The sequence below is a fragment of the Rhinoderma darwinii genome (assembly GCF_050947455.1).
Source record: "Rhinoderma darwinii isolate aRhiDar2 chromosome 5 unlocalized genomic scaffold, aRhiDar2.hap1 SUPER_5_unloc_48, whole genome shotgun sequence".
In the NCBI taxonomy this organism is placed as follows: domain Eukaryota; kingdom Metazoa; phylum Chordata; class Amphibia; order Anura; family Rhinodermatidae; genus Rhinoderma; species Rhinoderma darwinii.
In genome coordinates, this window is record NW_027461807.1 from 467,215 (window position 1) to 493,546 (window position 26,332).

A 26,332-nucleotide genomic window follows, 5' to 3' on the forward strand; every position below is an offset into this window, starting at 1 on the left:
CCTCCTAAGGAAAAGGCACTACAGCTTTCAGCCACCCCTCAATAGCAGCAGTTCGGTCCGAAAACCGAAAAGGCCGAGCAGGTAGGTTTCCACTGTAGGAACCTTGCCTAATGGTTTCAAACCCACTACAGATCTGAGCCAAAAGGCCGAGAAGCGATAACCCGAATGGGCCGGCCGTTGCCCGAGCCTGTCCCATACTGCTGTTCACCCCTTGCAGCGATTCAGCCTACTTCTAGGCAATTCCATGGGGCCCTGCAGGCTCACACACATTTACAGCTACTAAGCGGGAGGTGAATAAAGGCCGGAGAGGAAGCCAGACAGGATTTGCTTCTTTTGCTTGCACCACAATGCAGTGCTGAAAGAGGAGGAATCTACATAAAAACGCCTTCCTGGCAACGCCCAAATGCCCTGCTGCCATGCAGATAAACACTGGCAGCGGCAGCAAGTGCATGCCCACAGCCACCCCTTGTTCCTTCACACCTTGTATCAGCTTTAATCCAGTCCAGTCCGGTGCTGCCTGCTGAGCAGCACTGACCAACACTGCCTGGGCCCAGGCTTTTATCTCTGAGGCCCCATTATGATGTCAGAAAGCTGGCTCTGGAATCCTGAGGGCTCCACTATGACACGTGCAAAGTTCCGTCTGAACTTTATATAAGACGGTGAGGCTCAGTCAGTCACTCAGTGTTGCCTGAGAGGGCAACACTGCAACAGCCGGCCGCCAGGCTGTCTTTTTTTTGCACAGCTAGTTGCCTCCAGGAGGCCACAAGAGGGAGACAAGGGACTGCAAAATGGAAAATAGGCATCCACCAACTTTACAGACAACTTGTTCTCCTTGCTCCTACAACCTCCATCCTTGCACAGTTTGTTATTCTTCTAGGTAACATAGTAACAAATCCAAATTGCTGCTCTCTTTGTAGGCAAGCAAGGCTTTGTTGCAACTGCAATTCTTACTTCTTCTTGAAATGTAGGGACGACAGTACATTCCATCACATCCATGTAGTGTACACAGGTAGGTCCATTGTGGCGGGCAGGCGAGCGGGCGGGCTGCTTTATTGGCTGTTTGCTGTTCCCCTACTCCACTCCACTATTTGACTGTTGTGCTGCATCAATCAATCAATCAATCAATCAATCAATCAATCAATCAGTGGCTGGCTCAGGTGCAGCTCTTTAACTTACCTAAAAGGGAGGGCGGAGAGAAGACAAGGAAGGTGAATGAGCTGTTCCAATGTGAAATGCCGGAAACACAGACACACAGACGACACAAAATAAGAGGTGGCAATCTATTCATTAATTGCATTTAATCAATGAGCTCATTATCACTCATGCATTGTCCAACAGGTGTTGAAATAATGGGATTAAAAGGGGAGATCCCATCAGAAAGACAAAAACAATAGCAAACACAAATAGCACTTTTGGAATCTGATTTTAGTCAACACATAAGGGAAGGGTGCACCGGTCCTGGAAATACTGCAATACCAGGTCAATGCGTGGAGTGGACAGAGCAAGCTCTATTTCCATCTCCCTGTTCTAAAAATCCATTTAATATATGGTCCCCAGATAGGGGACGTATCAGATATTAAACTGATAAGAACAGATTTTTTTTTCAGTTGGCTACCCCCTCGCGGGGGTGTCAATGATTTATTTATAAAAATTTCAATTTTACAATAAAACACATTTCAGTTACATAGATAAATACAAAGAATTTTTACATTGTAACAATAGTAAAATCAAATTTTCATAAAATTTTTGTAGAGGGACATGGGGCAAATCTTTATTTATTTGGAGTTCCAGTCAGTCACAAACCATTTATTTAGAAGGGTGGCATTCCTTTTTTTGTCTAGTAAAAAATAAATATACATCTCACTAAAACAAAGACCTAAAACATCATCAACCGATAAAACGTCGTGCTTAAAAAGGAGGATGTTCCTGGCCTTCCATAGAGCTTCTTTGGCGCAATTCATCGTCTTCCATGCAATTATCTTCTGACTCGCGGTTGGGCATCCAAAAAGTCCATATAAAATATCTTCATAGTTTAAGTCCTTTAGGTCTGCCATCTTCACCAAAAGAGGGAATATTTTTTTCCAAAATTGTTTTGCAAAGTCACATGTCCAAAAAATATGTCTTATAGTTTCCTCGGCCTGGCAGCCTTCCCTCGGGCAGACGGCAGACCTCGCGAATCCTCTTCTGTACTGGAATGCCCGGCATGGAAGACATTGATGAACGCAGCTCCAGGCCAGGTCCATCTGTGCATTAAAAAGATAAAACACATTAACCATTTTGAAAATAAAAGCACATCGTTGCGTATTAAAATTCTCTACATTGCTGACCGTCTCGCTCTCTCTCAGGTCTTTAATTATTTTCTTGCTGTTTTTAAGTTCGTTCACGGTCTTCCCTTTTAAATTGAAGAGAGCCACTATTTTTTCTAAAATTACGTAATTCGCTGGTAATTTAAAAGCGTATGGTGAGGATAAAATTATGTTGAACCAACCAAACCTCCGCATAAAAAACCCAGTATTAAAACGTAAAAAGTAAGACCAATAGTGCTCTTTAAAAAGGGAATTAAAACAGAAACTAAAGAACTTAATTAAAAGAAACCTATTAAAATCAGGAAAATCTTTGCCACCCTTTGGTTTGGACTTTATTACCGTTTCTCGTTTCAATTTCTCCATCCTGGAACTCCAAAAGAAGGTAAAACATGCTTTTGTTATTTTTCGTAATAAAACTGTTGGGGGAGGGAACACCATGCTTGTGTATAAAAGGAGGGGTAAAATGACCATTTTTATGATTAAAATTTTTCCCTCCATAGTGAGTTTCCTCATATTCCACATACAAATTTTATTGTTTACCTTCTGCGCCACCATGTCCCAACTTATAAAACCATTGTCGTGCTCACTGAAGGAGATACCTAAAACTTTAATAGTATCTGACACAGGAACGGGTACGTCTCTAAAAACCATGCTTCCTATGCTTAAAATATTACTTTTGCTGAAGTTTATTCTAAAACCGGAAGCACAGCAATAAAACTCAATTTGTTTTAGGGCTTTCTGAAGCGAGAGGGTGTCCCTACAAAGTATCGCCACATCATCCATGTACCCCACTGCTTTAGCCTCTATGCCGCCTCCCCCTGGCAGGGGGACTCCACGTATCTGTTTGTCCCGGCGTATTGCGCATAGCAGAGGCTCTAGTGCACATATGAAAAGCAGTGGGGACAAGGGACACCCCTGCTTCACCCCAGAGTTTAAAAGAACGTCCTGTGTCTTAAAACCATTTACTAAAATTTTGCTTGTGCAATCTTTATAAAAGGCTTTAATAGATAATAAAAAACCTTCAGGTATACCCATCCGCTCTAAAACCTTAAAAAGATAAAAGTGCGATACTCGGTCGAAAGCTTTTTGAAAATCTATGGATAAAATGGCTAATTTTCCGTTTCTAGATTTTGTGTCTTCAATCGCATCTTTTATTAAATTAATATTATCCCAGATGCTGCGGCCTGGCACCCCACACACCTGGTTAGAGTGTATGATGTGGGGTACTATGGCTTTTAAACGGTTTGCGCATAGTTTTGCCATTATTTTGTAGTCACTATTCAGAAGGGTTATTGGTCTCCAATTCTCTAAAACTGCGATGTCACCTTTCTTGTATAGCAAGGAGACCTCACCCTTCCGCCAGGACTTAGGCAGCATCTTGGAATGAAAGACTTCGGTAAAAAGGTTTAAGAGATCATCTTTTAAAATATCATAAAATTTGACATAAAACTCGCTGGGTATACCGTCCGGGCCAGGAACTTTACCTGCTTTAAAACTCTTCACTGTCTCTAAAATCTCCTGCTCCGACAGTTCCTGCAATAAAAAATTCTGGGAGACAGGGTCTAAAACAGTGGTAATCTCCTTCAGCGAGTCACGCATAAAATCACGATCCACAGTTTTCTCATTAAAAAGGTCAGTATAAAACTCATGAACTTTACTTAAAAGACCCTGTACATCCGACACCCCATCAATATTTTTAAGAATAGCTTTTTTATTGTTCATTTTCTTAAAAAAGTACCTGGAGCAGGTCTCGTTCTCTTCCACGTGCTGTACTTTAGAACGAAATATAATTTCTTTACCTTTCTGCTCCAGGCACTGAGCTATCTCTTTTTTTAAGTTGGTGATGTCGTCTTGTACCTCTATCTCATGCTCTCTCATCTTGTACAGGGTCTGTAGGCGGGTGTTGAGAATTTTAAAAAAAGCTTGCTTCTCTCTAGCTTTCGCCACGCTTTTTTTAATAAAAAATTCTTTTATTTTCCTTTTCATTTTCTCCCACCATGCGGTGATGGGAGCCCGTGTGTCTCTCACCCGCCTACTCTCTTTGTAAAATTCAATAAAATCTGTAAAAACCTGTGGATCATCTAAAAGGGAAACATTTAACTTCCAGGACTTTTTACTAATAATGTTATTAAAATCACGCTTTACATAAAATGATAAAAGCTTGTGATCAGAAAAAACATTGGTTAAAACTTCACATTTAAAAGGCAGTAGATTCTCATTACAAAATATAAAATCTATCCTGGAGCTACAGGTGGCGTTGCTCCAGGTAACGCCGGCTTCCTCTGGACTGCTCCTGTTACACTCTTTATAAACGTCTTTTAATTTAAAATCACCCACCATATCTTTGAGCAGTCCAGAGGTCTTGTCATAGTTTCTGCTTGTAGCGCTGGTAAGCCGGCGTTCCCCCCTCAGGATACAATTAAAATCACCTGCGAGGATAAAAGGCTCAGTCGTGTTAATAAAAAGAGGTAAAATCGCTAACATTTCTGCTCTTTCATTTTTATCTGGTGAGCCGTAAAAATTTAAAAACTGCCATTTCACACCGTCAATAAAAGCCTTAACCAATAAAATACGTCCTGGAAGAATCTCTTGGATAAAATCGATTAAAACGTTTCCCTTAAAAAGAATGGCGACCCCTGCTGATCTGGACTCGTTAGATCCAGACCAGACTGATGGACCATACTTCCAATCCTCTTGGTATTTATGGTACTTCATCATATGGGGAATGCCGCACTCCTGCAGGAAAAAAACAGAGGCTGCCAGGCCAGCTAAAAAGCTGAAGAGAGCAACCCTTCTAACTTTGGACTTGGCGCCCCTCACGTTGAGGGAGATTCCCTTTACTTCTGACATTGTGGAGATTAAAATAGCGTCTTGATTTTAAAATAATAAATATTCGTGGAACTTAAAATCAGACATTTCCTCCACCAGCATTACCAGAACTCTCGTTTGCGCTCATATCCCCACCCTCGTCCGAATCGCCTGCAAAGAGGGACGAAAAGGGAGAGGAACTACCTTCACTGAGGGCCGTGCCAGCAACTCTTATCTCATACAAGGGGAGCCCAATCTCGCCTAGCGTCACCTGGGTCTCAACTGGGTGACCACGTAGGTCCATTTCGGGTGGGTCCCCCAAGGGCCCCGCCTCTCCCCCCAGGCTCTGATGACGCCGTCTTAGAGGGGGAGGTTGCGCACATGGCGGGGTGTCCGGTATCTGGGAGGGAACAGTGCCCACCCTCCTCACCAGGTCAGGCGAGGAGGTGGTCCTAGGAGGAGCCTCACTTTTTTTCACGGTTGTGTCCATCTGCTCCTCCCCTGATTCCCTCCTACCAGCACGCTCCTGTTTTCCCTTTTTTCGGGGACCCACCGCTACCCAGTTCTCCTGCTCGGAGTCAGACTCCTGAGACCCAGGTACAGGAGCAGGCCCGGCACCCACTGGACAACCAGCCCTCTGGGATGCCCCAGTATCATCGGTGGCCTGCTCCTTTTCCGCCTTCCTCTTAGATTGCCTTTTTTCTTTGGCATTGGGCTCCATCCTTTCCTCAGAGGTTGCTGGCCGCGAGGCACCCGCTTTGGCTCCATTACTTCGCACCACTGAAGCCCAGGTGCCTCGCTGCTCCTTCGCTGCCCCGGCATGCTCCTCTCCCAGGGGGTGGGACTGGTCTGCTGGTGGAGCACGTGGGGGCGCCTCGGGTTGCTCATTTTCTTCGCCTCGGTACCTATGGGGACAAGAATAGTACAGATGACCAGTTTTTTGGCAAAAATTACATTTTTTCTCTTGTGTGCACTCTCTCATATTGTGCTCTTTGCTTCCACAGTTTCTACAGGTGACATCGCAGTTAAAACTGGTATGTCCATAGGTACCGCAGGCCCTGCAGAAGTTTGGCATCCCTGAAAAATAGAGGTCGCCATTCACATTTCCAATTTTAAAACGAGCCGGTGGTAATCTCGTTTCTTGGGTGGAGGGGTCCTTTATCAATGTTACTAAGAACTTCCACTTGACGGTCCACACTCCACACTCGTTCATAACTCTCCCCAACAGTTTGACATTCTTGAAGTAGGCAGCTAAGAATGCTGCCACTTCCATATCCTTCACATATGGGGAGTACATTTTAATCACCACGAGTTTCGTAATTTCGAAGGCATGTTCTACTACCTGGACTCCCGCTACCACGAGTTCACCTTTTCTCCTCTCAGCTCGGTCCATGGCATCACGGAGGATTCCTTCTCCCATAAAGGTGACATCGAAAATTCCTCGTTTCGGGTAGTCCTGGATAGCCAGAATCTCATTCTTGTGGACCGCCAGTAGTTCTTCCAAGATCTTGTGGACCAAGAACTTTACGCCACGTGGACCGCCTCCACCCTCTGCCACGATAAATCGGGCAGAGTTCCTTAGCCGGGCATACACCGGCACCGCATCAGGCTCGCCTGCCATTTCCGTGGCCAGGCCGAACCGCACAGCAATTGCTGCGCCCTATGGGGTCCTGAGACTTACCAAAGGGCTGGGGGGGGATCGCAACTCGTTGCTCAGGACTAAGCCTCTCTCCCAAATAGCAGCACGGGGGTGAAGTCCAGGCGAACCTGGACGATCCCCCGAGGCCGAGAGAGAGGGTACCTGAGCACCTTCTGACTAAAAACCTCCTGTATAAATACACTTGGTCTTAGCCAAAAGGCCGAGAAGCGATAACCCGAATGGGCCGGCCGTTGCCCGAGCCTGTCCCATACTGCTGTTCACCCCTTGCAGCGATTCAGCCTACTTCTAGGCAATTCCATGGGGCCCTGCAGGCTCACACACATTTACAGCTACTAAGCGGGAGGTGAATAAAGGCCGGAGAGGAAGCCAGACAGGATTTGCTTCTTTTGCTTGCACCACAATGCAGTGCTGAAAGAGGAGGAATCTACATAAAAACGCCTTCCTGGCAACGCCCAAATGCCCTGCTGCCATGCAGATAAACACTGGCAGCGGCAGCAAGTGCATGCCCACAGCCACCCCTTGTTCCTTCACACCTTGTATCAGCTTTAATCCAGTCCAGTCCGGTGCTGCCTGCTGAGCAGCACTGACCAACACTGCCTGGGCCCAGGCTTTTATCTCTGAGGCCCCATTATGATGTCAGAAAGCTGGCTCTGGAATCCTGAGGGCTCCACTATGACACGTGCAAAGTTCCGTCTGAACTTTATATAAGACGGTGAGGCTCAGTCAGTCACTCAGTGTTGCCTGAAAGGGCAACACTGCAACAGCCGGCCGCCAGGCTGTCTTTTTTTTGCACAGCTAGTTGCCTCCAGGAGGCCACAAGAGGGAGACAAGGGACTGCAAAATGGAAAATAGGCATCCACCAACTTTACAGACAACTTGTTCTCCTTGCTCCTACAACCTCCATCCTTGCACAGTTTGTTATTCTTCTAGGTAACATAGTAACAAATCCAAATTGCTGCTCTCTTTGTAGGCAAGCAAGGCTTTGTTGCAACTGCAATTCTTACTTCTTCTTGAAATGTAGGGACGACAGTACATTCCATCACATCCATGTAGTGTACACAGGTAGGTCCATTGTGGCGGGCAGGCGAGCGGGCGGGCTGCTTTATTGGCTGTTTGCTGTTCCCCTACTCCACTCCACTATTTGACTGTTGTGCTGCATCAATCAATCAATCAATCAATCAATCAATCAATCAATCAATCAATCAATCAATCAATCAATCAATCAGTGGCTGGCTCAGGTGCAGCTCTTTAACTTACCTAAAAGGGAGGGCGGAGAGAAGACAAGGAAGGTGAATGAGCTGTTCCAATGTGAAATGCCGGAAACACAGACACACAGACGACACAAAACAAGAGGTGGCAATCTATTCATTAATTGCATTTAATCAATGAGCTCATTATCACTCATGCATTGTCCAACAGGTGTTGAAATAATGGGATTAAAAGGGGAGATCCCATCAGAAAGACAAAAACAATAGCAAACACAAATAGCACTTTTGGAATCTGATTTTAGTCAACACATAAGGGAAGGGTGCACCGGTCCTGGAAATACTGCAATACCAGGTCAATGCGTGGAGTGGACAGAGCAAGCTCTATTTCCATCTCCCTGTTCTAAAAATCCATTTAATATATGGTCCCCAGATAGGGGACGTATCAGATATTAAACTGATAAGAACAGATTTTTTTTTTTTTTTTTTTTTTTTTTTTTAACCCTCAGAGGTAAAAATATAAGTTCATTATATTTTTTGCACCTCAAACACTTTCACCAAACGTACACTCTGTATTTAGTGCGTTTCTTTAAGCTCATCATCGGGTCAATGATTTTTCTTTTTTAAACATATTTATTTACATTTACAATTAAACAAAAAGGCATACAATCCCATCACCTTAGTCTAAACCCTTCACTCCACCCACCATTTATACTTTAACTACATACCTCCACTTCAAAAATTTCCAAATACCCTCTGCATCTGCTTCCCCAAACCTTTTCTTGTCCGACAAATATACCACATACATTCTATCCAAAATCATCCTCAAACACCCTTCTACCGTCACTTCCTTTCTTCTAAAGACATACAAATTCCTTACATCCCACAAAACTTCTTTAATGATTGCTAACATAATACACCACACCCTCTGTTTTTTCCTATCTAACATTCCCAACCCAAACATTATTACCTCAAACGACAGTTTTTTAACCCCAACCACCTCTTTACACAAAGGACTCACACCCTTCCACACTTCCTGAGCCACATCACAATTCCAGAATAAATGTAAAATATTTTCACACCCTCCACACCCCACTCTAGGACATGCTTCACTCCTCCCAATCCCACGATTTCTTTGAAACTCTCTCACAGGCAACGCTCCATGCATACTTTGCCATACAATCTCTTTCTGTCTATTTGTTATCCCATCTGTTTCCAAACTCTTCCATACTCTCCCTACATTCGCCCTTCTCACCATATTTATAGGACACTGCACTTCTTTTCCTTCAATACAGCTCAACATCTCTTTTTTATTTCTCAACACATCACCCTTCCCCAACAACTCATAGCTTTTCAAAAACTTTTCCACATACAGATACCACTTTGGACATATAAGTGCATACGGCACTCTTAAATCTCTCCCTATCCATCCTAATCTGCATAACACACTCCCACTCAGATATCTTACCATACATGCAAATTTCCAATCACCTCCCATCATCCTTCTTACTGCAAACACACTATTCACTCCCAAATATACCTCAATATTAGGAAACCCCATTCCCCCATTCTTTACACTTTTCCTCACAGTCTCTCTCTTCACTCTCTCCATCTTAGAACCCCAAAAAAATACCATCAGCACTCTATTCAATCTTCTCAGCATCATATACCCTGGCGGAAAGACAAAAGCAACATACAACAAAATTGGTAAAATCACACTTTTAATCACAAGAATCTTCCCAGCAAAAGACAATTCTCTCAAACGCCAGAAATTCATTTTCTTAATAATCTTTTTACCAACATCCTCCCAACTTTCATTCCCATCCAATTTTTCATCAAATTTCACCCCCAAAATCTGAATCGCTCCTTCCACACATTTTACACCTAAATCTTCTCTCCTCCCAATGTTCCCAAACCTCTTACATTCACTCTTATCCCAATTTACTCTAAATGCAGATGCCCCACAGAACAAAGCAACTAACAATTTAGCACGCCTTACCGCAGCATCGGATTCACAAATCACACACACATCATCCATGTATGCTAATACTTTTACTTCTTTCCCACCACAACCAGGAATCTTCACACCTCTCATACATTTATCCTTCCGAAACATCTGTAATAAAGGCTCAATCGCACAAATAAAGGCAATCGGAGACAGGGGACACCCCTGCCTCACACCGGAACCCACACTTATCTCACCACCAACCCATCCATTAATGAGAATCTTACTATACACATTCTTATACAACACTCTTACAACATTCACAAAGTCACTAGGAAAACCCATTCTTACCAAAACTCTAAATAAAAAATCATGCGCCAAACGATCAAAAGCCTTTTCAAAATCAATTGACAGAACATTCAATACTTGTTTCCTCTCCATGCTATCCCATATCACATCTCTCAGCAAACACAAATTCTCACTAATCCTCCTCCCCGGCACTCCACACACTTGCTCCTCCCCAACCACCTGACCAATCACATCTCTCATCCTATTTGCAATCAGCTTAGCAAACACCTTATAGTCCACATTCAACAAAGTAATCGGCCTCCAATTTTTAACATCATTCACATCCCCTTTCTTATAAATCAAAACCACCACCCCACTTTTCATACTTTCAACCATCCTACCATTCTCCCACATAAATTTATAAACTTGCACCACATCATCCTTAATCACATCCCACATTTTTATGTAAAATTCCATCGGTAACCCATCATCCCCTGGGGTCTTATTCACAGCCATACTATCCAACACTCTCTTTACTTCATCCTCCTCAATGTTTCTCATCAAATTTGCATATTCAATTACTTCCACCCTATTTTCAATCATACTCACCACTTCAGCCTCCAAGTCCCTATCAATCTCTTTCACTGCATACAATTCTTTATAAAAACTTTCAACCACAGGAAACACTGCTTTTCCTTTCACCACCCTTCCATTTTTATCATACACTCTCACCAAATCCTCCTTTTTCCCCACTACTTTTTTGAAAAAATACCTAGAACATTTTTCCCCCTTTTCCAATTTATCTAATTTTGACTGATACATAATCTTTCTACCTTTTTCTAACAACCATTCCCTCATCTCATTTTTCACACAATCAATCTCCTCATCCACACTCCAACCTCTCTTTTTAACCTTCTGGAGAAAATTCAACCTTATATTATAACATTCATACCTCTTCCTTCTCTCCACAGCTTTCCTATAACCAACCTTTCTAAAAAGCACACGTGTTCTTTCTTTAACCCAATCCCACCATGTTATTATATCCACAAAATCACCTTTTTTCTCACACCAAAACCTATATGTATCCACATATTTTCCACAAACACTCTCATCATCCAACAAACTCACATTCAATTTCCATAAACCCCTCCCACTCCCACAATCCTCATCCCAGACCAACTCACACTTAATGCACTCGTGATCAGAATATCCTACCTTCATTTGCATATATCCCTTACCCATCACCCCCTTAGAAACGAAAATCATATCAATTCTACTACTGTGTCTCCCACTATCCGCATAATAAGTATCTACTATAGGGTTAACACCACACAGGTGTACTACATCCCTCAATCCAAAATCAGTGAGTACAGACTTTAGCACATTCCCAGACACATCCAAATCCCCTCTAGTATCACAGTTAAAATCCCCCACCCACACAATATGTTCCCTACCTGGCAAAAACAGTTTAATTCTCTCAAACAACTCCACTCTCTCTTCCTTTTTTGCAGACGCATACACATTAATTACACGCACATTCACACCACATACTTTTATAACCACTAACAGGCACCGCCCCTCCTCAATCACTGTGTAGCTACAAACCTCCACCCTGCTACTCCTAACCAAAACCCCCACACCATCATTTCTATTGTGACTAGAACATGACCATATTGCTGCACCAAAACCCCACTCCTCCTGCTTAACTATATACTCTATCCCACACTCCTGCACACAAATTAAATCTGCTCCACTGAAAGACAATTCCTCCAAAATGGCTGCTCTCCTGGCCCGGTTTTTAAACACCCGGACATTGGAAGACAAAATTTTAAACGACATTTTATAACTGCCCTAGGCAGAAAAAGGTGAAAAAACACAAAGCAGAACCCTCAAACTTTCCGGGTTAAAGGCCCGGGAGAGTTTTCTTCACTAGTCTCATACTCCATGTTCGGCTCAAACAATGCCTGAAAGGCGTTCGCCGTCTCCACACTTTGCGTCTCCACCACTTCAATTCTCTGTTTTTTTGGAAAGTTCCCCACTCTCTGTGGGCGAAAAGACATCTCCACTTCTCTCACTGGACTCAACACTCCAGAGGAAGACCATTCTGATATCCTCTGAGATTCTTCTACCACAGGGCTTGGCATGTCCTCAATGAAAGTTTCCTCAATTGCCTGCACCTGCGTGCTATCTCGCTCAGCCTCAGCCAATATTGCATCAAGGATTTCTTTCTGCCTTTGCTCCTCCACCTCCCTTTCTATCCTTAACCTCTCATTGGCTTCCTCTTGCTTCTGGATATTCTTCTGTCTCTGTGCCTCTCTTTCCTTTTCCTCTTTCTCCTTTCTCTTCTTGCCCACTGGGCAATCTCTATACAGGTGCCCCACTTCACCACACAAATCACACGATCGGGGTTCCGTACATGCACCTGCCTCATGTCCAGCCATCTTACAATTCCTGCACACCTTCACCCCAGGGCAGCACTCCTTAGTGTGACCAAACTGGTGACAGAACCGGCAAAATTTTGGCATATTTTGATAATACAAATATCCTCTATAGCCAGCAATGGAAAAGGACAACGGAGGGCTCTTAACTCCACCAATACAATCCGGGTCCAGCTTAAACTGGACGAAAAATTTATAAGTTCCATTGAACACTTTCAATGAGCTGGTCATTTTGGTTCCCCCTTTCACACTGGTGCAATATAAACTCAGAAAGTTCTTGATTAAGTCCAGCTGGGTAAATGGGTTGAAGACGTGTACAAATAGTACCCTCTCTCCCATAGCAAATAGAGGCACAAAAGAGACATTTTTCAAAACCTCACAGTTAGCATTCACTTTTAAGGCTTCATAGAAATTTAAACAGTCATTTTCTTCTTGAAAGGACACATCATACAATCCTTGCTTTCTGTTTTCTTGCACACAGAATAATTTATAAAGAGGGATACCTGCCATGTCGACCACCAGCTTCCTTCCAACAAATTCAATGGTGTTCTTACCAGAATCACTTGGGTCTACCTTAATTCGAATGGTTCTCTCCACTGGTGTTGTCCTTGCTGCATCCATGCTGACTATACCTGCCGATCCACGATCACAGAACGATCACCACTCTGGTTCCTCCCAAGGGAAAACCCGCACCCCCTGACCAAGACCAGAGCAATAAACTCTGATCTTAGCCAAAAGGCCGAGAAGCGATAACCCGAATGGGCCGGCCGTTGCCCGAGCCTGTCCCATACTGCTGTTCACCCCTTGCAGCGATTCAGCCTACTTCTAGGCAATTCCATGGGGCCCTGCAGGCTCACACACATTTACAGCTACTAAGCGGGAGGTGAATAAAGGCCGGAGAGGAAGCCAGACAGGATTTGCTTCTTTTGCTTGCACCACAATGCAGTGCTGAAAGAGGAGGAATCTACATAAAAACGCCTTCCTGGCAACGCCCAAATGCCCTGCTGCCATGCAGATAAACACTGGCAGCGGCAGCAAGTGCATGCCCACAGCCACCCCTTGTTCCTTCACACCTTGTATCAGCTTTAATCCAGTCCAGTCCGGTGCTGCCTGCTGAGCAGCACTGACCAACACTGCCTGGGCCCAGGCTTTTATCTCTGAGGCCCCATTATGATGTCAGAAAGCTGGCTCTGGAATCCTGAGGGCTCCACTATGACACGTGCAAAGTTCCGTCTGAACTTTATATAAGACGGTGAGGCTCAGTCAGTCACTCAGTGTTGCCTGAGAGGGCAACACTGCAACAGCCGGCCGCCAGGCTGTCTTTTTTTTGCACAGCTAGTTGCCTCCAGGAGGCCACAAGAGGGAGACAAGGGACTGCAAAATGGAAAATAGGCATCCACCAACTTTACAGACAACTTGTTCTCCTTGCTCCTACAACCTCCATCCTTGCACAGTTTGTTATTCTTCTAGGTAACATAGTAACAAATCCAAATTGCTGCTCTCTTTGTAGGCAAGCAAGGCTTTGTTGCAACTGCAATTCTTACTTCTTCTTGAAATGTAGGGACGACAGTACATTCCATCACATCCATGTAGTGTACACAGGTAGGTCCATTGTGGCGGGCAGGCGAGCGGGCGGGCTGCTTTATTGGCTGTTTGCTGTTCCCCTACTCCACTCCACTATTTGACTGTTGTGCTGCATCAATCAATCAATCAATCAATCAATCAATCAATCAATCAATCAATCAATCAATCAGTGGCTGGCTCAGGTGCAGCTCTTTAACTTACCTAAAAGGGAGGGCGGAGAGAAGACAAGGAAGGTGAATGAGCTGTTCCAATGTGAAATGCCGGAAACACAGACACACAGACGACACAAAACAAGAGGTGGCAATCTATTCATTAATTGCATTTAATCAATGAGCTCATTATCACTCATGCATTGTCCAACAGGTGTTGAAATAATGGGATTAAAAGGGGAGATCCCATCAGAAAGACAAAAACAATAGCAAACACAAATAGCACTTTTGGAATCTGATTTTAGTCAACACATAAGGGAAGGGTGCACCGGTCCTGGAAATACTGCAATACCAGGTCAATGCGTGGAGTGGACAGAGCAAGCTCTATTTCCATCTCCCTGTTCTAAAAATCCATTTAATATATGGTCCCCAGATAGGGGACGTATCAGATATTAAACTGATAAGAACAGATTTTTTGATTGAAAATTGCTTTATTGACAATCAATCGTCATCATACAAACATTACTGCGACGCAGCGCAAGCCATGAAGCAGCAAATAATAAATAATAACAGTCGTCAAACATAACATGACAGTATAATACACAGTACAGGCTAGCCTATGCTATACATTACACCACATGCTACACTAACATTCTTGCATTCACTAACGCCAAACAACAAAGCATTACAGACAAGTGATGGGATAGGGGAGTGGGTAGGAGGGGATAGGGAAGGGGGAAATCACAGGCCCGAAGCTTTATTGAAAGACAACACACAAGAAGGGAGAGTGGGGGGAAGGGGAGTATCAGTCCTCTTCCTCATCGACGTCCGGGCTGTCCCAGGTGGAATAGTCTCTGAGCAGGCTGTGGATCAGCCTGCGGCAGTCCTGGACGGACACACTCTCTCTCCGCAAAATCAGACGGTTCCTGGCAAACCATATAGCGTCCTTAAAGCAGTTCATAAGGCGCCAGGCTTCCTGGATTGCTCCATCCGTGGTATTCCCAGGAAATAGTCCATAAAGTACCGAGCGGTACGACAGTCTGTTCCTGGGTACTGAGTCCTTGAGTTCGTGTTCCAAGGCTTTCAACAGACCCTGTGCAAAGGGGCACTGCCAGAAAATGTGCAAAGATGTTTCCTCCGTGAAGGGGCACCTGGGGCAGTACCGGGTCTTGCACAGGTTGCGGGCATGCATGAATGACCTAAGAGGCAGTCCTCCCTGGATGGCCATCCATGAAATGTCCTTGTGCCCGTTGGTCAACCTGCCGGATGACACGTTAGTCCAAACAGTCTCCAACGTGTCGGCATGAAGCCCTGGAACAGACTCCAGTGAGTCCTTTGCTCTGATGTGCTTGTGGATCGTCTTAGGTTTCCACAAGTCGGGCTTAAGACCCTCCAGTTGATGCTCCCTCACAAACCGGACGACATCTCCGTAGAACCAGGGAGCGTGCCAGTTGTAAGGGAAGGAGCTGTCCCACTTGTCCCAGCCAAAACCTCGCCAGAGGGGAAGGAGGAAGTAGCGGGACATGGCCTTGCCCGCAGAGCCGTTTGCTGTCCTCAGAGTCCTACGAACACAGTCACATACAAAAGCGATCCGCAGCAGAGTGGGAATGTCGGGTATACCCTTCCCACCTTTGCGGGGCTCCTTGTACATGACAGTCCGCTTTACTCTGTCCATTTTCGAGCCCCAGATGAAGCGAAACACAGTCCTGGTAATGGCCCTCGAGACGGTGGCAAGAGGGGGCCATGCCTGTGCAGTGTATTGTAGCACAGGCAAGACTTCGTTACGCAGGACCATTGCTTTGCCCTCAATAGTGAGTTGTCTGAGGCTCCACAGTCCGATCCTTTGGTTGACTTTGGCCAAGCGTTCTTCCCACGACTTTAGGGCTGCACCTTCCTTACCGAACCAGACTCCCAGAATTTTGATGAAGTCCGGCTTGATAGTAAACGGGAAGGAGGCAGGAGAAGGCAGGTACCACTTTCCGAAGAGCATGGCTTCCGACTTCCCGCAGTTGACTTTTGCCCCTGAAGCGCGTCCGAACTCCTCACAGGTCTGGACGAGTGCAGTCACCGAACTCTGGTCAGCGCAGAAGACGGTCACATCGTCCATGTACAGCGAGCATTTGACCTCGAAGTGTCCTGGACCTGGTGCGGTGATCCCTCTGATCTCTCCATTCTGCCGGATAGCCTCTGCGAAGAGCTCTATAACACAAACAAAAAGGAGAGGTGAAAGAGGACAGCCTTGTCTAACCCCCGACGATACAGGAAAGGGGTCAGTCTTCCAGCCGTTCACCAGCACCGAGCTGTAAATGTCGCAATACATCAGGTTAACATACAAACAGAACAACCTGCCAAGCCGCAGCCTACGCAGAGCCTTACCCATGAATTCGTGAGAGACCCGGTCAAAAGCCTTCTCCTGATCCAGACTGACCAGGGCCGCGTGTGTACGGCGGCTTTGCATGTAATGCACCGTGTCCCTCACCAGGGCAAGACTGTCGGCCACCCTGCGGCCAGGAATGCCGCAGGTTTGGTCCGATCCGATGATCTGTCCGATGACAACCTTCAGTCTGTTGGTCAATACTTTGGCGAGGATCTTGTAGTCCACGTTCAGGAGAGAGATGGGGCGCCAGTTTTTCAGGTCACATCTCTCCCCCTTCCGCTTATACAAGATCGTGATCATGCCTTCTCTCAAGGACGGTGGCATTCTACCCTCCACCACCATCTCCTCATAGAGCTCCAGCAGGTCCGGACAGATCAAGTCCCCCAGCGCTACATAGAGCTCTGCTGGGAGACCATCACTGCCCGGGGTCCTGCCGGGTCTGAAGGATTTAGCGGCAGAGAGCAGTTCCTCCACCGTCAGGGGTACATCCATAGCCTCCGTACCTGCAGGATCAAGATGATTAGTGATACCTGACAGGAATTTATCGGCGGCTTCGGGGTCAGTGGTTTTCCGGGAGTAGAGGTTTCGGTAGTAGTCTGTGACGACTCCCATCACCTCCTTCTTCCCAGAATGCATGTTTCCGGTCTCATCTCGGAGTTCCTTCAGGGGCGTGTGGCCGGCATGGAGTTTCCTGAAAAAGAACGAGTTACATTTCTCACCCTTCTCCAGGTTCTCCACCTTGGAACGAAAGACAATTCGCTTGGATTCCTCCTCAAAGTGCCTTTTCAGGCCCTTTTTGGCTTCCTCCAGCTCCTTCCTGACGTCCCAGCCGCATTGAAGGAGGTCTTGCAGGGATCGCAGCTGACGCTGCATCTCTCTGAAGTCTCTCTTCCTCTCACACGCCTGTTGACGACTTTTTGCCTGAAAGAAACAACGAAATTCAACTTTAACATATTCCCACCAGTCACAGGTTTTGTCAAAGAAAACTTTATCATTCCTCCAAACAATATAGGCGTCTCTAAGTTCCGCCAGTACCTCCTCTCTTTCCAGCAGGGCACAATTCAGCTTCCAGGAGCCAGGGCCGGGAGGAAAACCGTGGCCGATGGCACCCTGGAAGAGAATGGCCCTGTGGTCAGAGAAGAAGCAGGGGATCATGGAGTGCCCATGCTGCTTGACTGCCCGGGAGGTGAACACAAAGTCAATCCGAGAACGAAGTGAGCCATCGGGTCGGCTCCATGAATAGTTCACAGAGCCGATCCCCATGGAGCCCACAACGTCCTGCAAGGATGCTTCGGTTACCATCTCGATAAGCAGTTTGGAACTGACATCCAGTTTGATTGAAGTGCCGGAACTTCGTCCATCCTCTTCGATGGGGCAGTTGAAGTCCCCGGCCATCACCACTGCCCTAGTGGTGGCGAGCTGGGTCCGCAGGGTCTGGAATAGTTCCAGGCGCTCAGCCTTCATAGGGGGAGCGTATACGTTGATGAGCCTAATCGGCTCTCCTGCCCAGGAACCGTCTACGACCAACAAGCGGCCGCAGGCGAGCTCCTGGACAGAGTCAACAGTAAATACGCTTCCCCTAATCAGGATGGCAACCCCTGCAGACTTACAGTCGCCCCCACCAGACCAGTAGGACGGGCCATGGGTCCACTGCCTGGCCAGATGATGGTATGACCTGGAAGAGGGGAGAGTACATTCCTGCAGCATAAATACATCACTCGACTGCTTGGAAAGAAAAGTTAGCACCATCTGACATCTAGTCCTATCTCTAACACTCCTCACATTGAGGCTAAAGATGTTAAGTTTAGCAGCCATGGGGGAGAATAAAGAAGGTTAGTGCAAACGATACACCTTAGTTACCAGTCCGGTCGGGCGGATCCTCCTCGCCTGGCGGGTCCGAAAGATCCAGCAGGCCCTCTGACAGAAATTGTTCCAGGATTGTAGCCACCTGGATGTCTGTTGTGAAGTCGATGACCTCAGGTTCAGACACGAGTTCCTCCACCATCTGCTCCATTTCCTCCTGCTGCGCAAGGGAATCTTCGCAGATTTCCACGACTTGTCGCTTTGAGGACTCAGCAGCTGGGCTGTCCCTCACCTTTCTCTTCCTCTGGATGGCACCTGAGGAGACAAGAGGGGGAAAATCCTCCAGGGAGAGGACTCCAGCAGCTGGAGGGGAAGATGTTAGTGCTGCTGGAGCTGGGGAGAAGGGAGGCTGGGTTGGGAGAGGTGCAGGTGACAGGACCACTGAGATGGGTGGGTAGGAGAAGGTGAGAGCCTCAGTGGGGGTGACAGGGGTTGGGGACGGGGGGGTGGGGAGGGCCGGGCGAGGGAGGGTGGGAAGGGTAGGGCGAGGGAGGGCCGGGAGAGGGGGGGGGGGACTGTCGTCTTCTTACCATCCTTCTTTTTCCCGGTCTTCTGTGCCGCTGGAGCTCTGGCTGGGGCGGGGTTCCCTCTGGCTGGAGCTTTCGCTGCTACAGTTGCCCAGGATCGATCCCTCTTCGGGCAGTCCTTGTAAGAGTGGGCTGCTTGTCCGCAGAGGTTGCACATTGTCCGTTTCGGGCAGTCTTTGGTCTCGTGTCCTGTTACCCGGCAGTTCTTGCAGGCGTCCTCCTTGCAGTCCTTCACCGAATGACCCTTCTTGCTGCATCTCCTGCAGATCTGCGGCATGTCCGGGTAATAGATGAGGCCGTAGGAGTTGCCCAGCGAGAATGACTGGGGCAGGTGCTGGAGGCCGTCTTCCGCGCTCGAATCCTTGTTCAGTCGGACGATTACCGACCACTTGCCAGTCCAGAAGCCGAGTCCGTTCAGGATGTGGGTGGGTTCCCTCACCACTGTGCAGAACCGCTTCAGGAGCGTGGTGATGTCTTTGCCGGGGGTGTGTGGGTTCCGCATTGAGACCGTCACCCGCCTTTCCTCTCTTTGGACAGGGCAGTTGCCCACAAAGCGAGAGAAAGGGGATTCAGGCCTCGCCGCTTTCACCATCTCCCAGTACCTTCTGCAGATGTTGATCGAAGCGAAGGTCACGAAGAACATCCCGGTCATGAAGGCCTGGATACTGATGGTCTCCGGCTTAGCGAAGCCCTGATCCAGGAGCATCTTCTGGCAGAACACTTCTTCCGTCATGTCCGGCACTCTCCCGTCCACCTCCTTGAGCTTCAGGGCCACCGTCTGCTTCATCCAGGGCTCCAGGGTTGGAGCAGCCTGGTTCGGCTTCCTGGTGGCCTGTTGGCTTGAGGAGGCTTCAGGAGGAGATGTCCTGGCCTGGGCCGGCTCACCTGGTCCATCAGCCTTCTCCTTCTGGGTGGCAGGGTTGCTGGTTGAGGCCATGGCTTCTTCCAGCTGTTCCTGTCGCTTGGGGAGGATCTTCGATAGCTCTTTCCCGAAGGGGGCGGAGCTATGCAAATCTTCTCCTTGCTGGCCGAGGTTCTTCCACGAAATTTCTTCCGCAGCGGTTCCTCGTCGAGCTTCTTCTTCTGCGGCCGAGCTTCTTCGAAGATCCCCTTCAGCAGCGGCTCTTCTCCGAAGTTCTCCTTCTTCTTCCCGGCAGCGATCTCCCGGAGCTTCTTCCTCGATGGCGGCTTCTCCCTTCTGGATCGTCGTCTTCGCTGGTTCTTCTCCGCAGTTCGTCGCCGGCTTCGTCTGGAACGCTCTTGGATCGCTAAGCTAGTGTTTATAGCCCCCAGTGGTTCTCCGAGCTATCTATCCTTACAAGGACTGATAAGAACAGATTTTTTTTTTTTTTTTTTTTTTTAAAGCCCGAGTCGTGCTTTCTATCACCCAAGTGCATAAAAAGTGCAGAGGTGCCACACAAAAAGTGCACAAGGATGCGGTCTATCGCAGCCCTTCTCTTAAAAGAGAGAGGCCCCGCATAACCATTCCCTGACCCTCCAAACCATAGGCCTAGAGGATCAAGGATCGATGGTCCCCCCTCGCCGAAGCTTAGGGAGACCCAAACACACTCCTAGGCTTCTACCTGGGCTGCCACCCCAGTGTCCACCTAGGAGCCTGCATCCTAGTTGCACCTCCCCTCCGAAGAAGGGAGGCCGGGTTGCAGGGGAAAAAGGAACCAGAAGGCCACACATTTTCCCCCTAGACCTCAGGAGGGTCCCAAAAGGGCACCGCATCCCAAAATCCTTGTGACAAACGTGACAAACACACAGTGAAAAACAAAATTAAATAAGTGGATGTGCGCTGTGATACAGCCTGGACATCCGCCAGGTATATAAAAATTCCTCATCTCCCAGCCAGAAGGCCGGGAGAATAAAGGTGTGTGCTTAAAAGTGTGAAAGAAGAGTGCGTGCAAGTGTGCCTTCACTCAGTGGGATCCCACCCCCAGTGAGTTAGGGCACCCCAGGGTCACCAGCCCTGGGGCACATAGCAACTCGGGCTTTCAAACTACCCGACCTCCTGACCTCGATCCGGCGGTCGCCTGGTCACCTACAAATGGTACCTTTAAACCAAATGCGTACACCAGAGCGATGACCGTTGTGGTTCCCTGCCCTCACCTCGGCGTTCTGTCATCCCCCTACGATGGCCCACGTACCACCGGCAGGGATGATTACTAACCTCAGCTTGAGCAGGTACTACACTTGATCTTAGCCAAAAGGCCGAGAAGCGATAACCCGAATGGGCCGGCCGTTGCCCGAGCCTGTCCCATACTGCTGTTCACCCCTTGCAGCGATTCAGCCTACTTCTAGGCAATTCCATGGGGCCCTGCAGGCTCACACACATTTACAGCTACTAAGCGGGAGGTGAATAAAGGCCGGAGAGGAAGCCAGACAGGATTTGCTTCTTTTGCTTGCACCACAATGCAGTGCTGAAAGAGGAGGAATCTACATAAAAACGCCTTCCTGGCAACGCCCAAATGCCCTGCTGCCATGCAGATAAACACTGGCAGCGGCAGCAAGTGCATGCCCACAGCCACCCCTTGTTCCTTCACACCTTGTATCAGCTTTAATCCAGTCCAGTCCGGTGCTGCCTGCTGAGCAGCACTGACCAACACTGCCTGGGCCCAGGCTTTTATCTCTGAGGCCCCATTATGATGTCAGAAAGCTGGCTCTGGAATCCTGAGGGCTCCACTATGACACGTGCAAAGTTCCGTCTGAACTTTATATAAGACGGTGAGGCTCAGTCAGTCACTCAGTGTTGCCTGAGAGGGCAACACTGCAACAGCCGGCCGCCAGGCTGTCTTTTTTTTGCACAGCTAGTTGCCTCCAGGAGGCCACAAGAGGGAGACAAGGGACTGCAAAATGGAAAATAGGCATCCACCAACTTTACAGACAACTTGTTCTCCTTGCTCCTACAACCTCCATCCTTGCACAGTTTGTTATTCTTCTAGGTAACATAGTAACAAATCCAAATTGCTGCTCTCTTTGTAGGCAAGCAAGGCTTTGTTGCAACTGCAATTCTTACTTCTTCTTGAAATGTAGGGACGACAGTACATTCCATCACATCCATGTAGTGTACACAGGTAGGTCCATTGTGGCGGGCAGGCGAGCGGGCGGGCTGCTTTATTGGCTGTTTGCTGTTCCCCTACTCCACTCCACTATTTGACTGTTGTGCTGCATCAATCAATCAATCAATCAATCAATCAATCAATCAATCAATCAATCAATCAATCAATCAATCAATCAATCAGTGGCTGGCTCAGGTGCAGCTCTTTAACTTACCTAAAAGGGAGGGCGGAGAGAAGACAAGGAAGGTGAATGAGCTGTTCCAATGTGAAATGCCGGAAACACAGACACACAGACGACACAAAACAAGAGGTGGCAATCTATTCATTAATTGCATTTAATCAATGAGCTCATTATCACTCATGCATTGTCCAACAGGTGTTGAAATAATGGGATTAAAAGGGGAGATCCCATCAGAAAGACAAAAACAATAGCAAACACAAATAGCACTTTTGGAATCTGATTTTAGTCAACACATAAGGGAAGGGTGCACCGGTCCTGGAAATACTGCAATACCAGGTCAATGCGTGGAGTGGACAGAGCAAGCTCTATTTCCATCTCCCTGTTCTAAAAATCCATTTAATATATGGTCCCCAGATAGGGGACGTATCAGATATTAAACTGATAAGAACAGATTTTTTGATTGAAAATTGCTTTATTGACAATCAATCGTCATCATACAAACATTACTGCGACGCAGCGCAAGCCATGAAGCAGCAAATAATAAATAATAACAGTCGTCAAACATAACATGACAGTATAATACACAGTACAGGCTAGCCTATGCTATACATTACACCACATGCTACACTAACATTCTTGCATTCACTAACGCCAAACAACAAAGCATTTCAGACAAGTGATGGGGTAGGGGAGTGGGTAGGAGGGGATAGGGAAGGGGGGAAATCACAGGCCCGAAGCTTTATTGAAAGACAACACACAAGAAGGGAGAGTGGGGGGAAGGGGAGTATCAGTCCTCCTCCTCATCGACGTCCGGGCTGTCCCAGGTGGAATAGTCTCTGAGCAGGCTGTGGATCAGCCTGCGGCAGTCCTGGACGGACACACTCTCTCTCCGCAAAATCAGACGGTTCCTGGCAAACCATATAGCGTCCTTAAAGCAGTTCATAAGGCGCCAGGCTTCCTGGATTGCTCCATCCGTGGTATTCCCAGGAAATAGTCCATAAAGTACCGAGCGGTACGACAGTCTGTTCCTGGTTACTGAGTCCTTGAGTTCATGTTCCAAGGCTTTCAACAGACCCTGTGCAAAGGGGCACTGCCAGAAAATGTGCAAAGATGTTTCCTCCGTGAAGGGGCACCTGGGGCAGTACCGGGTCTTGCACAGGTTGCGGGCATGCATGAATGACCTAAGAGGCAGTCCTCCCTGGATGGCCATCCATGAAATGTCCTTGTGCCCATTGGTCAACCTGCCAGATGACACGTTAGTCCAAACAGTCTCCAACGTGTCGGCATGAAGCCCTGGAACAAACTCCAGTGAGTCCTTTGCTCTGATGTGCTTGTGGATCGTCTTAGGTTTCCACAAGTCGGGCTTAAGACCCTCCAGTTGATGCTCCCTCACAAACCGGACAACATCTCCGTAGAACCAGGGAGCGTGCCAGTTGTAAGGGAAGGAGCTGTCCCACTTGTCCCAGCCAAAACCTCGCCAGAGGGGAAGGAGGAAGTAGCGGGACATGGCCTTGCCCGCAGAGCCGTTTGCTGTCCTCAGAGTCCTACGAACACAGTCACATGCAAAAGCGATCCGCAGCAGAGTGGGAATGTCGGGTATACCCTTCCCACCTTTGCGGGGCTCCTTGTACATAACCGTCCGCTTTACTCTGTCCATTTTCGAGCCCCAGATGAAGCGAAACACAGTCCTGGTAATGGCCCTCGAGACCGTTGCAAGAGGGGGCCATGCCTGTGCAGTGTATTGTAGCACAGGCAAGACTTCGTTACGCAGGACCATTGCTTTGCCCTCAATAGTGAGTTGTCTGAGGCTCCACAGTCCGATCCTTTGGTTGACTTTGGCCAAGCGTTCTTCCCACGACTTTAGGGCTGCACCTTCCTTACCGAACCAGACTCCCAGAATTTTGATGAAGTCCGGCTTGATAGTAAACGGGAAGGAGGCAGGAGAAGGCAGGTACCACTTTCCGAAGAGCATGGCTTCCGACTTCCCGCAGTTGACTTTTGCCCCTGAAGCGTGTCCGAACTCCTCGCAGGTCTGGACGAGTGCAGTCACCGAACTCTGGTCAGCGCAGAAGACGGTCACGTCGTCCATGTACAGCGAGCATTTGACCTCGAAGTGTCCTGGACCTGGTGCGGTGATCCCTCTGATCTCTCCATTCTGCCGGATAGCCTCTGCGAAGAGCTCTATAACACAAACAAAAAGGAGAGGTGAAAGAGGACAGCCTTGTCTAACCCCCGACGATACAGGAAAGGGGTCAGTCTTCCAGCCGTTCACCAGCACCGAGCTGTAAATGTCGCAATACATCAGGTTAACATACAAACAGAACAACCTGCCAAGCCGCAGCCTACGCAGAGCCTTACCCATGAATTCGTGAGAGACCCGGTCAAAAGCCTTCTCCTGATCCAGACTGACCAGGGCCGCGTGTGTACGGCGGCTTTGCATGTAATGCACCGTGTCCCTCACCAGGGCAAGACTGTCGGCCACCCTACGGCCAGGAATGCCGCAGGTTTGGTCCGATCCGATGATCTGTCCGATGACAACCTTCAGTCTGTTGGCCAATACTTTGGCGAGGATCTTGTAGTCCACGTTCAGGAGAGAGATGGGACGCCAGTTTTTCAGGTCACATCTCTCCCCCTTCCGCTTATACAAGATCGTGATCATGCCTTCTCTCAAGGACGGTGGCATTCTACCCTCCACCACCATCTCCTCATAGAGCTCCAGCAGGTCCGGACAGATCAGGTCCCCCAGCGCCACATAGAGCTCTGCTGGGAGACCATCACTGCCCGGGGTCCTGCCGGGTCTGAAGGATTTAGCGGCAGAGAGCAGTTCCTCCACCGTCAGGGGTACATCCATAGCCTCCGTACCTGCAGGATCAAGATGATTAGTGATACCTGACAGGAATTTATCGGCGGCTTCGGGGTCAGTGGTTTTCCGGGAGTAGAGGCTTCGGTAGTAGTCTGTGACGACTCCCATCACCTCCTTCTTCCCAGAATGCATGTTTCCGGTCTCATCTCGGAGTTCCCTCAGGGGCGTGTGGCCGGCATGGAGTTTCCTGAAAAAGAACGAGTTACATTTCTCACCCTTCTCCAGGTTCTCCACCTTGGAACGAAAGACAATTCGCTTGGATTCCTCCTCAAAGTGCCTTTTCAGGCCCTTTTTGGCTTCCTCCAGCTCCTTCCTGACGTCCCAGCCGCATTGAAGGAGGTCTTGCAGGGATCGCAGCTGACGCTGCATCTCTCTGAAGTCTCTCTTCCTCTCACACGCCTGTTGACGACTTTTTGCCTGAAAGAAACAACGAAATTCAACTTTAACATATTCCCACCAGTCACAGGTTTTGTCAAAGAAAACTTTATCATTCCTCCAAACAATATAGGCGTCTCTAAGTTCCGCCAGCACCTCCTCTCTTTCCAGCAGGGCACAATTCAGCTTCCAGGAGCCAGGGCCGGGAGGAAAACCGTGGCCGATGGCACCCTGGAAGAGAATGGCCCTGTGGTCAGAGAAGAAGCAGGGGACCATGGAGTGCCCATGCTGCTTGACTGCCCGGGAGGTGAACACAAAGTCAATCCGAGAACGAAGTGAGCCATCGGGTCGGCTCCATGAATAGTTCACAGAGCCGATCCCCATGGAGCCCACAACGTCCTGCAAGGATGCTTCGGTTACCATCTCGATAAGCAGTTTGGAACTGACATCCAGCTTGATTGAAGTGCCGGAACTTCGTCCATCCTCTTCGATGGGGCAGTTGAAGTCCCCGGCCATCACCACTGCCCTAGTGGTGGCGAGCTGGGTCCGCAGGGTCTGGAATAGTTCCAGGCGCTCAGCCTTCATAGGGGGGGCGTACACGTTGATGAGCCTAATCGGCTCTCCTGCCCAGGAACCGTCTACGACCAACAAGCGGCCGCAGACGAGCTCCTGGACAGAGTCAACAGTAAATACGCCTC

At 48.0% G+C, this 26,332-nt stretch overlaps 3 non-coding genes and 2 pseudogenes across 3 annotated transcripts; all 5 read right to left on the minus strand.

Annotated features, from left to right (window-relative positions):
• Window positions 1-1,442: 1,442 nt before the first annotated feature.
• Window positions 1,443-1,640, minus strand: LOC142695712 (U2 spliceosomal RNA). Its single transcript, XR_012863767.1, has one exon. It is a non-coding gene; the product is annotated as a U2 spliceosomal RNA (small nuclear RNA).
• A 6,657-nt stretch (window positions 1,641-8,297) lies between these two features.
• Window positions 8,298-8,500, minus strand: LOC142695662 (U2 spliceosomal RNA; annotated as a pseudogene).
• A 6,201-nt stretch (window positions 8,501-14,701) lies between these two features.
• Window positions 14,702-14,889, minus strand: LOC142695647 (U2 spliceosomal RNA). The gene has a single exon (XR_012863734.1). It is a non-coding gene; the product is annotated as a U2 spliceosomal RNA (small nuclear RNA).
• Window positions 14,890-21,309: 6,420 nt separating this feature from the next.
• Window positions 21,310-21,379, minus strand: LOC142695735 (U2 spliceosomal RNA; annotated as a pseudogene).
• Window positions 21,380-22,695: 1,316 nt separating this feature from the next.
• Window positions 22,696-22,883, minus strand: LOC142695648 (U2 spliceosomal RNA). Its single transcript, XR_012863735.1, has one exon. It is a non-coding gene; the product is annotated as a U2 spliceosomal RNA (small nuclear RNA).
• Between the last annotated feature and the right edge of the window lie 3,449 nt (window positions 22,884-26,332).